The following is a 12,927-nucleotide window of genomic DNA, read 5'->3' as shown; positions in this document are numbered from 1 at the left end:
AAAAGGGCAAAATAGAGCTGCTCACACGCCCCTCACACGGGGCTGGGGGACAGCTGGCGGTGTGTGGGGTTGGGTAGGATCCGTGATGGTGTCCTTGGTTCAGCTCTAGCAGCGCTGCTGTAACCCTGATGTTTCACACAGACTTAGACAAATTATTGCGGAATAGCCCTGTCTTACCTTCTGGCAGGCTCCGGCTCCCTGCCCACGTACCCAGCTCAGCCTGTTAATGGAATAGTTGTTCTATACAATGGATTTAGCCACCAGCCCTCCTCTCCAGGATGAGCCTGATCTAGAATGCCGGTTTGTAGGCAGGGGAAGCGCTCAGCGCTCCTAGGAGCGGGTGGCATGTGAAGTCTGGATTTATTAGCCATCTGGCATGCTGCTGGGCTGTTGGTTACCGAGGATCCTGCAGGAAGGGCCTCTGATGCTGTGATGAACTCCGGGCTATAGGGAGAGTCACGATCATTTGTGGGAGCTCATGGTGGGCGGGAGCCCTGGCTTCTTACGTGCCTAAAACCAGTGAGTTTGGACTGCTGCCCACCTGCTGCCATGTTCCTCTTGCACATCCCGGTCCGGGTACCCACGGAGAAGCTTGACCTGCTGCTTCCTAGGCTGAGTGTGCCAGGATGCTGCCAAAGGAGCTTCTGGTTTTGTTTCTTAAGCCTGACCTCTTCCTCATGCATTTGGTGATGCCTTGTGATGCAGTGAGCAGGGGCTGCGGGGAACGTGCCTCCTCTCTCCGTGACTGACCTGCAGAGCAGAGATCTGGCCCGGGAGCATCGCCTGGCCTTTGCAGGGCTTGTGTTCAGACATTGAGCTGGGCAGCTCCAGAAAATGAAACGCAAATGAAATGGAAAGCTGAGGGGCAAAGGAGCTGTGGGTAACTTCGCTGCTGAACACTGCTGTCTGGAGGAGAATTGTGTTCTGGCTGTTGCTTGTGTTGTTCTTCCCTGGTTAGCCTGGGCAATGCACCGCCAAGATAAAGGCGGGCAATTTCCTCAGCTCGTGCTGAGATCTTATGCATTTCCATGAAGCAAAAGGGGAGGAGGGAGCAGCCCAAGCCTTCCGGAGCTGAGGCATCGCAGAGACGTAGGGTACGATAACCCTCCCTGGCCTGCAGCAGGCAGGGTGGGCTGAGGAAGGGTTCCCTGGCTGCTTGGACACAGGGTTAGTGACTCGGAGCTGGGGCGCTGGCTTTCTACCACCTCCTGGACCACGCAGGCGGCTGACGAGCAAGGGCTGCGGATGCAGAGGAGTTGGTGGGGGGGCAAGGTGGGATAGCAGGGGCTGGCAGGGGGATGGAGAGCAGGGGTTTTGCCTCTTCCTCCCTTTTCTCCCCGGCTGGAGTTGTTATCTGTGTGCACAAGCAATGCAGAGCGTGCTCTCCTCTGAAATGGTGGCAGTGGGTGGTGGTGAAGGTGCCCAGTCCTACGGGCCACGGGGTGGCAGGGGCAAGTATCTGTGCTCCCAAGCTCCAAGGTTGTTTGCAGACAACCTTGGAGATGGCTCTATAAGGGTCTTCATCATTTCTCGAGTTGGGACCCACCCAGCGCTCCTTTTCCACCATCCCCGTTCGTCAGGGCTGCCAGGTCCCAGCCTCACCTGATCCCACAGCTCAGTTATGTCCTGACTGCGATCCCTATCACATCTCCCGGGTCTGAGAGCTGCTTTTGGGCTGCGGGATCCTCTGAAATCACCCAGGAGTAAAGTACAGGTAGCGTCAGTCGGGAGCTGGTTTCTGGCCGGGCTGAGGGCTGCGCTGCCTGTTCAAGCGAGGGGACATTTCCCTGGCAAAGGGCTGATCACGGACCACGATTTTGCTGCTTCTTAACGCAGTGGCAGGCAGCCTAGCTTTAAATATGGGTAACTAATGAAAAAGCTCCTCCGAAGGCCATTGTACTTTGCAGGAATAAGAGCCTGCGCCGTTCGGGTTGCTTTTAAACGCTCTAACCGCTGCATTCTGCAGCAGCTTAAGCTACGTGCATTGTAAACCCCTGAAATGGAGTCAGGCTCTTGTGGGCGTGAGGTTGGAATACACTGAAATGAGAGGAGCAAGGGGCTGGCTCCTAAACGGTGCTGAGCTGTTCCCCGTGTCACAGTGGGACTCCTTCCCTGGGGGAGCCAGGCTGGCCAGAGATCTGGGCTTAGCTAAGCAGTGAGGGCTAGGCGTGTGATTAGTGTTTTACAGCCGCCTCCCCATGGCCATATTCCGGGGTCAGTCGTTGTGAACATTGGCCTGATCAGCAATGGTTATGACTGCCCAAAAATTGTTAGTGCTCGCCGTGCCACCGGTGCAAGTCCATCACTTCTGTTTCCCTGCTGCTGGGCGTGTGGGTGCGAGGGGGAGCAGGTTCCATCCATAGGGATGATCCCCGTAGAGCTCGCTGTGGTGCGCAGGCCTGGGTTTTAAGAGCTGTGCTGGTGAAGGCCCCAGCTTCATGGTGAAAAATATGAGTGGAGTCTCTGGTGAGTGGATGTTTGTGGGGATCCACGGAGGCGAGGGTTGCCCCGGTCAGGGCAGAGGAGCTGGGAGATGTCACAGGTCCTGGCTAGCAGGGGAAGGAGAGAACAAACGATGCGACGGCTGCCAGCCCATGTTGGGAACCTGGGGGTGGTTTCTGGAGGTGGCAGGGTCTCCCCTTGGGGACAGGGGGTAGCGGGAAGCTGTGAGTGCTGGAGCTCGGGTGCAGCGCTGCGTCCTGATGCCGTCGGCTGGAAGGAGGGTGCTCCGTATCTCCTGGTTTAACTCGAAGGATGCCCACCTCCTCCCTGGATGCTGGGCAAAGTGTGAGCTGGGGGCTGTGTAAAGACAGCGTGCAGAAGGCTCCGCTCTCCATCGTGGCTGGGATCTGAACCGCCTTGGGGGATGCTGCTCCGTCCCGTCCCGTCCTGCCGGGACCCTGGGGTCAGGCACAAGCGCATGTGTCCATGGGTACCCGCTGCTGCCAGGTCCCTGCCTTCTCCTCGTCCCCAGTCACAAGGAGCTGTGGATGAACAGAGCCAGAGGGGGTGTTGCGGAGCCTGGAAACCCGCTGTGCTTTTAGGGAATGGCGCTGGCTGGAAACTGCCTGGCATGCTGGAGAAGCCTGGGTTCGTGACAGGAGCTCACTTTGGGTAAACTGCTTTTGTCGGCTTGTTGAGTGCGTGCTGGGGGTGCATAAAGCCAGGTCTGAATGGTTTATTTGTAACTCGGTTCCCTGGTGCCGTGTCCCTTCCCTCCCCGTGGCACGTCCCCGCAGCAAGATGGAAGCAAGCTGGGGGGTGGGTGTTAGCTTGGCTGGCTGGCTCTGCTGCCCATCTCCCTCCACGTTGTGCTGGGAGATCAGAAGGATACGAGGCTGGAGACATGTGTTTGCTCCCCCACCAGACCCAGGGAGACCTCCCTGGCCTCCAGCCCAGCCCTCGGCATCGCAGGGATGGCCAAGGCAGACCCTTCCCCAGGCACGTCCCTGGCAGTGGCCAAGGCATGGCCCTGAATATCCCCTCTCTCCTCCACACTAATCCCATTCAGACCCTGTCCTCCACTTATCCCTGGCGAGGCTGCAGGCCTGAGAGACTGCCTGCTTCGTTTAGGGCTGAATAGATTAGCTCTCGCCTGCGGGAGCAGCTCACCCGGCTTGCACTTGAGATAAGCGAGGCCGGACTCCTCGGCAGCTGGCGGAGCTGCGATTAGCCTCAATTTATGCAGGCTGTTAAACAAACACCTGCAAGGTTCAGGGACAGAGAAGCCAAGTCATTTCTGCAAGCAAATAGTCATGTTGCATTAAACTGAGAACGCTGGCCTTTTTTTTTTTTTTTTTTTTTTTTTTTTTTTTTTTTTTGGGGTGTTGTGGTGGTGCCTCTTAGAGCTCCGCAACATCTCTAGTCCCTGTGAAATTTGTAGGGGTATGAGCCAGAGAGATTACTGCGAGCAGCGGTGACTCGAATATTGTGCGATATTCTTGCAGCACGGGGCTGATTGCTGAGGGCACGAGCACGGCTGGGACTTCAGGGGTTGCTGCTATAGCTGACAGTTTCTAAACTTACTCTGCTCTTATTGCTGTCTCGGCTGTTTGCAATTCTCTGTAGCTCACCCCTAAGCTCCTGCAATAGCCCCACCGTTATTGCCAGCGGTACGGTGGGTGGTGGCGCAGGGGCATGGCTGTGTCGAGATCTATCAGCGTGTTAATAAAAGGGCTTAATGCGGAGAAAAGGAAATCCTGCTCCTCCAGAGACCTCGCCGAAGCAGCTCATCTCATTAACCTCGGAGGTGATCACTTACAGCGGCATTGTGAGCCAGGAAAGACCCCCAAAACAGTCTATTCAAATGCAGCTGGAAGGTAGGGGGCTTTCCCCCTGGGGAAGCCCTCCCGGAGCTGCAGCTGAGAAGGGCTAGAGCAGAACAAGGCTGAAGCAGCGTTACCCCTCCGGAAGTTTGGCTCAAATTGCAGGGATGTTGTTGCATATGGATGCGTATTTTTTCTCCCCGTGGGATCCCCAAGCCCTGGAGCAGACTGAAGGGGCTGGGGTGTGGACGGCAGTGGTGCTGCCTCATCTGCTGCCCCGCGGGGTGACGCACACTCGTGCCTGGGAGGCGGATGGATTTCTTCCTCCCTGGGCATTCCCTTCCAGTCCCAAGGGAATTCTTCAGTGAAAAGCTTTCCTCACTTCTTCCCAGGTAACTGGAGAAATCCCATCTTCCCAGTAAAGCCCATGTCAGCGTTACTGTTGCCCACCGTGGAAGCACAGCCCCTTCCTTGTGCCCACGTGCAGGTGAAATCTGCAGCGACCAAGCATCCTGCTGGTCCCTCCTCCATCCAGCGTGCCCCAGGATGTTCCTTCTACCCGACATTTTTGCACTCTGTTTGCCAAGTCCTTTTCATACAGAGGAGGAAAAAAAAAGAAAGTAGCTCCACAAATTACTGCGGATACAAAGCAACCGGCAGCAGAGCTCAAGCTTTCGGCTCTGTGGCCCCTTGAGTGAATAACCTGGCAGAGCGGAGGCGGGTTCCTCCCCGCTGACCATCTCCGCTGGGAAAATGGGAGTGCTGCTCAGGGGAGCTGTGAAGAGCTTGGGGCGGCCCCGGGGGTAGAAGACGAGTCCCGTGGGGTTAGAGAGTTGCTTTCTGCCTAAATTGCCTAAATTGAGTATTTCCTCCCTCATTTTTCTTTTCCTAAGGCGCTGAGCGTTCCCTTGGCTTTGAGGGCAATGTGCTGGTGTTGGATCCATTTCTCTCCCAAAGTCTCACAGCAATCCTGACTATAATTTGGGGTCTTTTACGGAACTAAAAATAGCTGCAGTGTCTGTAGCTCTGCAGTAAATGTTCGTTACTCTCACTGTGCTTTAGGTTGGTTTGTGGGCACATATGTTTCTAAAATTCCTGCTCCCTCTTGGCAGTATTCCTGACGCTGTTCCTGGGCATGGTCCCTCCTTCCCTGTTCTCTCTCCCCCCTGGGAATAGCGAACACACCTGCAACAAACCTGCAGCGCCTTGCCTTGCCCTTCCCTGCCCAGCTCCATGGCTGGGCTCTGCTCCCATTCCAGCTGGTGTCAGAGCATCCAGCACCTTGCTCCTGCAGCAATTTACTCTCCAGTTGATTACCCCTTCCTTGCCATGGGCTTCCCTAAGCTGGCTGGAGGTGTTACATTTCTTGTACCCTGTGGTAGACCCTAGCGCAGGGTCCCTCGGGACTACTAAATGAGCCAAGTTCTTTATTAACCATTATCTACACAGGAGATGGATTGGCGGCCGGTCTTCTGGCTCCAGGTACCCATCCCAAGTTGGGAAAGCCTCCTCTAAAGGTCCCTTTCCTGCACCCACTGCTTCTGCGATGGATCCCAATGCCCCAGCTTCTCCGGACACCTGGTCCATGCCCTCCTTGGGGTTTGTGGGATGAAGCAGGAAGGTCTGGATGGCTCCTCTTGCATATGGTTCATGTTGGAGCCTGGGTCCAGTCAGGGCACGCACCAGCAGGTCAGGGCTCTCAGCTGTGATATATTTTTTTTTTTTAAAGTATGTCCTTATTCTCCTAATGATGCTTCCTTGTGTTTCACAAGAAGTCCAGAGCATGTGCCATAGTCCTGTGGGAAAGGAGGAAGAGGTGAAGGATGCACGCTGACCCTCAGTTCTGCCCCTTCTGTGAGGTTGCCCTTTGCCGGTGTGAAATCCTCTCCCGGCTGGGCTGTCAGGATGCGGGCTGGAGGGGAGCCCCGACATCACAGGTATCGATGCATCTTGTGCTGCTCCATCTTCTTACCATGTGGTGCTCTCAAAGCCAGAGCGTGGCTATTGCCAAGTGTGTGGCCACAGTTTGAACGAGATGGAAGGGACCTAAAACTTTCCCCAATTCTTGCAATACCAAGAACCCAAGTCTCTGCCCCTCTGCAGCGCTGGGATTTTCTGATCTTGGCAGTCTTTTGTCCATCTGAGGGGTCCTTTGTGGACCACCCAAAGCCTCAGCAGCAGAGCCCCAGCTTCCTCTTGGACAGGGGGTCAGCAAAAGGGATGTGTGCTCATACCCGGTGCTCTGCGGGGGTCTCGTTTCCCAGCCAGGGCTGGGATGCAGGTAGGGAGCCTGGCTTTGCTCTGGGCGCTCTCCCACCGGGAGCACATCCCCGTGGCAGTGGCGGTGAGGCTCGGCATGGCAGCAGCTTGGATGGGAGTGGGGTTTGGGTGAGTCGTGGGGGAGGATAGGATCTCTCGGCCATCGGTTGGTAAGGGTGAGGCTGCCGGAGCAAACGCCTGCAGTGCTTGTGTGTCTCCGACCTCACTCGTGCTGTGGTGAGGAGCAAAGTTGCTCGTGTTTACCCACACATGAAGAAAAAAATCTAGTTGTACACCACATCTGAACCAAGCCCGGCGCTGAGCCTAGGGTCAGCGGGTGGATGTACCAAAGGCGGCAGTGCCGTGCCACCTCACCCCCCAGCATTGCTCGCTTTCCCAAAAGTGGCTTCCCCAGCCCTGGCTGGGGTGTGGGAGCAGGGCTCTGCCCTCCGCAGAGCTCGATGGAAACGCCAAACCTCAAGGGTTTCTTGAAGGAAAATTATCTTGGCTCATGATAAGACATTTTTTTCTTTTTTGTGAGATGTAGCAATTACTTTAAAATGGAAACCCTTACCAAGAGCTGTCGCTGAAATGACTGTTCTGCCTCTTGACACCTTGTTCTTCTCGCTAGCCTGGGCAAAAGTACGCATCAGCCCAATGCTAAACCAGATGTGCTTTTCCTCCTGTTGATGTTTCTTTCTCTTGTTGATGTCCTGAGTCCTCATCTGCAATGAAGGCTGTGGGCTCATCCCTCTGCCGAAGGGTCCTTTGAGCTCCGCTGGAGCTGTCGGTCCCCACTTGTGTCCCCAGCAGTTTGCCTTAGCACCCACCCTAGCACAGGAAGTGCTTCTGGTTTAAGTCTTGCTTGTCTAGGAAGAGAAATGGGGAGAAATATCTATTTATTTATCAGCCTGGATGCTGCTGTGAGAAGGGGGGGCCAGACCCCGTCCCTCTTTGGGGAGGGTCATGTAGGCGCCCTGGGGGTCCTGTGTGTTAACGCAGTGTGCTGGCCCCTCTGTGCTGGGAGTGGGGGGCCCTGCTGGCTGCACTGCCCTCCCCTGCAGACCCTGTCTGGGCAGGGAACTGGCCCTTCACTGCAGCGAAAAGGCAGTTCCCTTGAGACGTACGGCCTTGGGCGCCCCCGCTGTCCCACCGGTGCTCTGATGGGGGGGATGCTGGCACAACCTTGGCCCCATCGGCAGGGCCGGTGCAGTTGTCTCCAGACTGTGCCCGTGGTGTTTGGGAGGGTGCGTGATGGGGAAAGGCCAGCTGCCCATCCCTGCCTCCAGATCCGTGTGCGGTTTGCTCCAGAGAGCAGGATCCAACCCCGTGCCTGCTGGCGGCTTGGAAAGCCTGTTCTGCAGTGAGCCGTCGGGGAAGGGAGCGGGCATTCCTCGGCTGCTGCTGGGCTCCGTAGGAGCAGCGCCTTCAAGAAGCAATTAGCTAACGTTGCCTTTTCCAGAGAAACAGCTCTCGGCGTGCTGGGCAATGGGCTGCAGGAGGCAAACGGGTTAGAAGCTCTAATTCTGGTAAGATATATTTAAGTGGGCTTTTCTCCTTTCAAAAGAAGGTTGGTTAAAAAGGCTCTGACTCCTTTAAATAGAATTCTCTTTCCTTAAGCAGCCAGGAGCTCCATGAGGAGCGCGGGCTGTTCCCTTCCACCCAGCCAGGATGGCTGGCCCGGTGCTTGCGACACGCGCCAAAGGCGGCTGAGCCTCCTTCCACGGGCACCTGGGCGGCCTGGAAACCTGCCCTCGTGTTGGTAGCAGAGGGGCTGAAATAAAAGGGTCTGGTTTCCTCTGACAGCTATCAAAAGAAAGAAGTTATCTGCCGCTGCTTGCCGGTTATATTATTTATTCTATTAACTGAAGCATGGCGGCATAGAAGATAATTTAGTCTGGGTTAATGCAGCACAATGCAAAATTCATTACCAAGGCAGAACCGTGTTCTCCTGCCCCTGCTCCCGTCCCGAGATGCCTGAACGTCCCTGGTCCCCTCTTCTGGCACGGGCTGGGGCATCGGGGCAGCTGGGCACCCACACAGGGGAGCTTCTTTCAATAAGCCGCAGCTGACGGCAGCGATGGCTGTGGCTGCGTGGGAATGAACGTGGAGCTCGTTTCCCAGCACCTACTGCCGAGGTTGCCTCCACCGTTGCCTCCTGCCGCCTTCGGTGGCTTTCAGCGCCGACACGCGCCAGCCAGCGCTGCTGATGCTGCCATCCTGGAGCCGAAGCTCTGCCTTAAGGTGGGAAGGCAGGAGCATCTGTCCCCCACTGCTTCCCTATCGGCGTGCTGCTAGGACGGCAAAAAGCCATCTGCCCGCAGAGGCTGAACTCCACGGTTGGTGGTATCTGCTATCCCAAGAAGAGAAATCACCGCTACAGGAAGGCAGGCAGAGGGATGTGTGATGGGAGGTACCACCTCGTCCTCTAAATTCATTGAAATATGGATCTTCCTTGTGTCCCTTCCTGTCGACCGTGAGACCAGACCCACAGCTCTTCACGTGGTACCAAATCTCCTGATGCGCCCTTCTCGTGCTGAAAGAGGCTCAACGTGGGGTGACAGCCCTGTGCTGCTCCTGCCTGGATGTCTCCTCTTCCTCATAAGGTCAGTGTTTCTGATGGGCTCTTGCCTTCAGGAGGAGCCTCGAGCACCGGGTTCACGCCGGTCTTGCAAAGCACCTTGACTCCTGAGGACATCTGTGTGACGCAGCTGGTTCAAGAACCATTTTACAGAGCAAGGTCACCTATTATGAGCCAGCATTTGCAGAGCAACCCCATATAAACATTTAGCTGGGTCACTGGCGCTTGCCCTGGGACCTGTCTGGGGAACCCCAGACCTGCTGGGAGCTGCGGTACCTGCAGCTCGATGGTCTGCTCCACGTCTGTGGTGACAGCCTGACCCAGCCCACCCAGCCCTTTGGTATGCCTCCTTCCATGGTTTCATCTAAATTCTGCTACCTTTCCTTGTCAAAACCTTGTCACGTATCTGGTGATATTAAGTGTGAGAGCATCGTGTTCTGGATGTTTATAAATTATAAGGGAAACAGATTTCTTCCTTAATCCTCTGAGCTTTTTTCGTTCCTTCATTGCGGTAGTTAGTATGTTGTTTAAGCTATATGTCAGCTCTCGTTCTTGCTCGCTGTAGATGAGGCTGGCTTGTCAGCACGTTCGCCTCCTTCCTTTTCCCATCAGAATCTGAGGGCTTGGGAAGAGCTGCCACACGTTACTTCTGCAGCAGCACTTTGATTCCCTCCGCCGGTGCAGACCAACCAACGCAGCAGTTCCATGAGTGTGCTGCTCCTGACAAGCATTATTTGCCCTGGATAAATCAGGTAGCCTATCTTTAGTTGCAGGTAACGTCCTCCTTCGGCATCACCTGGAGGCTTGCAGGTCTCTGTTTTGCCCAAAGGGGCTTGCCTCTGCTGCGGCGGGATGCGGAGATGCCTGAGTGAGGAATTGCAGCTTCCAGAAGCAGCAGGGCTGCTTTCAGTGAGGCTCTTGCCCTCTGTAATCATCCCATCTTGAGAAGTACAAGATATTACCTCAAGCTGCAGGGCTTCTTCTCAAGGTAGGTTGGCCAACGTTGGCCTTGCTACCTAGGAGTCGTCCTGGCAGTGTATGTCGCAGTGGGGGAACGCGGAGACACCAGCCAGTGAGGCGCTTTGCTGGCTGGTTGGATGCATTATACTTTCCCAAAGGTGTGCTTGCCCCCAGTGTTGGATGCTTCCTCGCCCCACAGGAGCAGGGGCTGGGCGGGCTGTGACCCCCGCACGGCGTGCAGGGGCGCATGGTGCTCCCAGGGTGGTGCTTACAGAGGGCGAGAGGAGCCGACAGAAGCTTTTTCACATTCGTTGCTTTGGTGTATTTGGGCCTGCCTCCCCGTGCCTACTCGTTTTCCCCAAATATTGCTGCTCTCGCTTAGCTCTTAGCAGCTGTGTCTGTGCCCCCCGAAGCGAAGGGCAGCTCTCAGCTCCCCTGTGGGGCTGGGGTGGTCCTTCTGCCGATGCTCACGCTGGCGGCCCGTGGCAGAGCTTGGCCTGTCCTCCCATCCCTGGTGCTACAGGCTCCGCATTCCCCTCCCCCTGCTCTTCTTGCCCTCACCCTTGCTCCCAAACGCTGCTGGCAAGCTTCCCGTCCGGAGCAGAGCCCACCCGTGGGTGAGACGCTGTCACGCTCTGCCCACACGCCTGGCTGCGGGGGCTGATTTGTTCACTCCCCTTCCCCAGAGCAGCGGGGAGGGCAGAGCCCGCTGCCGGCAGAGGCACACGCCGTGCAGGGGAGGATGATGAGGATGACGAGGCTCCTTTTGTTCCCCTGGCTGGGTGGGAGGTGGCAGCAAGGCCCCTGCTACCCCCGTGACTCGGACAAAGGTTGCCGTGTGCCATGAGCTGGCAGGCTGTCCCCAGGCTTTTTGGAGGGGGCATGGTGGGAACCCAGAGGCTGCACCTTCTTTTGCTTCCCAGGAGGGCTCAGAGCAGGGTCCCGCACACCCGCCCTCCCTTTTGAAGGGCAGGGAGAATTTATTGCTATTATTTATGTGGCTTTTGTGCAGTTTAATCTGACCAAAAGAGCACTAGAACTGCTGGGATGCTCTTTGCACCTTTCCCTGCCCCACGAGGCTCTAGCTGCCCTCCGAAATCCCTTTGCCAAATTGCCATGGGGTCAGAGCAAGCTTTGCCCTGGCAGAAGGGAGCCTGTGGCACTGGGTCCTCTCCCCTTGGCGCCTCTCGGCCGTGACTGGCACGGTTGGTGTTTGTTGGCAGGTAGCCACCCTCACGCTCCTGCCTGCCTCGTCCTTGTTCCCAAGAGCAACGTGCCGCATGTGATGGCTTCTGGGCGAAATCGGGCTCCCAGGTGTCAGGGCATGTTTCCTGGGCAGAAGGAAAGGAGCTGGGAATCTGAGCTTCTACCTGCGTGCAAGTTGTTACAGGCTTTGCCAGGGCAAGACCTGGCTCTGTGAGCTGCTTATCAGCCGCCCGTGGCGCCTGCTTCTCTCTGCCGCGGCGGGGGCAGGGGAGCAAACCTTGGCACACCAACCGTGCTGTCCCTGGGGAAGCAGCACGGGGTGGAAAAACGCTTGGACACGGTTCTCCAGCTGTACCTGCTGGGCTGACAGCTCTCCGAGAGGAGGTGGGGCTGACCGAGCTGGGCTGGAGGGCTGGGAGGTGGTACCCTGGCTGATGGGCAGATGATGCTGGCTGTCCAAGAGCTGTCCCTGTACCCTGCGTCCCTGAATGAACGTGGGAGCAGGGGGTTTAAAACCCAGCTCTGGCTCCCAGGATGGTGGGCAGCAGGGGTGGGCTCTGCTGCCTGCATTAGCGGCCAGATTGGCTTGAGCTGCTGCAGGTTCATCCATCAGCAGTGACGCTGGGGGGACAGCATGACTCGGGGTCCCCAAGGTCCTTGGAAGGAGACACTTCTACAAGCCAGGTTAAAGCTGGCCACCCGGCATCTGCTTTTTCAGGAGCTGCCTTGGGCTGCGCACCCTTCGGCACGCGAGGCTGAAGCCCGTCCCTTGCCCTTCATATCGTCTCTCCAGTCCCTGTATCGACACCCTGCAGCAGCATCCTGCCCCCGTGGTGTAATGGCCCACCCTCGCCATGCACCAGGAGCCCCCTTATCGCTTTGGCCGAGTCATCTCCACCCCTCGCCGGGCTGCCGCGCATCCTCCCAGCCGTGTGCTCCGGCCGCTCTGCCGGGGCCCCAGCCGTGTCCTGCCTGTCCTGCCAGGGCCCTGGCCACATCCTGCCTTGCAGGAGAGCCCAACCCCACCGCCTTGCTCATTCAATTTGTTTTGGTTCATGTTACAGCCAAGGATAAAGTCGCAGATATTTCAGTGCAGCGATAGGATCTCGCCAGGCAGCTCTCCTTTAATAAGATCCCAGGCGTTCGGGGTGCCCGATTACCTTATCTCCCCTCTGCAGATGTACGTTACCCCTCTCTGTTGCCAGACTGGGAAGAAGCAGCCGAAATGCTGCTGCCCAGCCCAGGCTCTAGTAAATGCTACAACCCCTTCTCTGGCCCATATGTAGAAGGGGAGGTTGGATGCTAAAGCAAGGCATGCACACGCCATCGCCTGTGCTTCTGCGGCTCTCGGGGCCTGCTGGAAGTGGTCTGATGCCAAGGGGAATGTCACCAGCCAGAGAAGTGAGGGCCAGGGCTTGTGTCCTGGCCAGAGTGGCCACTGTGAGCAGAAAACGTGGAAAAATAAATGGAAAGGGGAAGCTGGGAATCGACAGCGCTTCATCCAGGAGATGAAATTGTAGAAATTGTGAAGGGAAGCAAAAAGATGCGATGAGAAACTTGGGAGGAATTTCTAGCAGTGAGGAGGAGGAACTGATTTTGAGCATGTGAAAGAAAAAAAAAAAGGGGGGGGGGGGGGGGAAAAAAGCTTTTGCCAAC

This window comes from Egretta garzetta, unplaced genomic scaffold (genome assembly GCF_000687185.1).
Source record: "Egretta garzetta isolate BGI_Z169 unplaced genomic scaffold, ASM68718v1 scaffold7, whole genome shotgun sequence".
NCBI classification, from domain to species: Eukaryota; Metazoa; Chordata; class Aves; order Pelecaniformes; family Ardeidae; genus Egretta; species Egretta garzetta.
The sequence above is the reverse complement of the archived record's forward strand: the minus strand, read 5'-3'. Positions refer to the sequence as shown.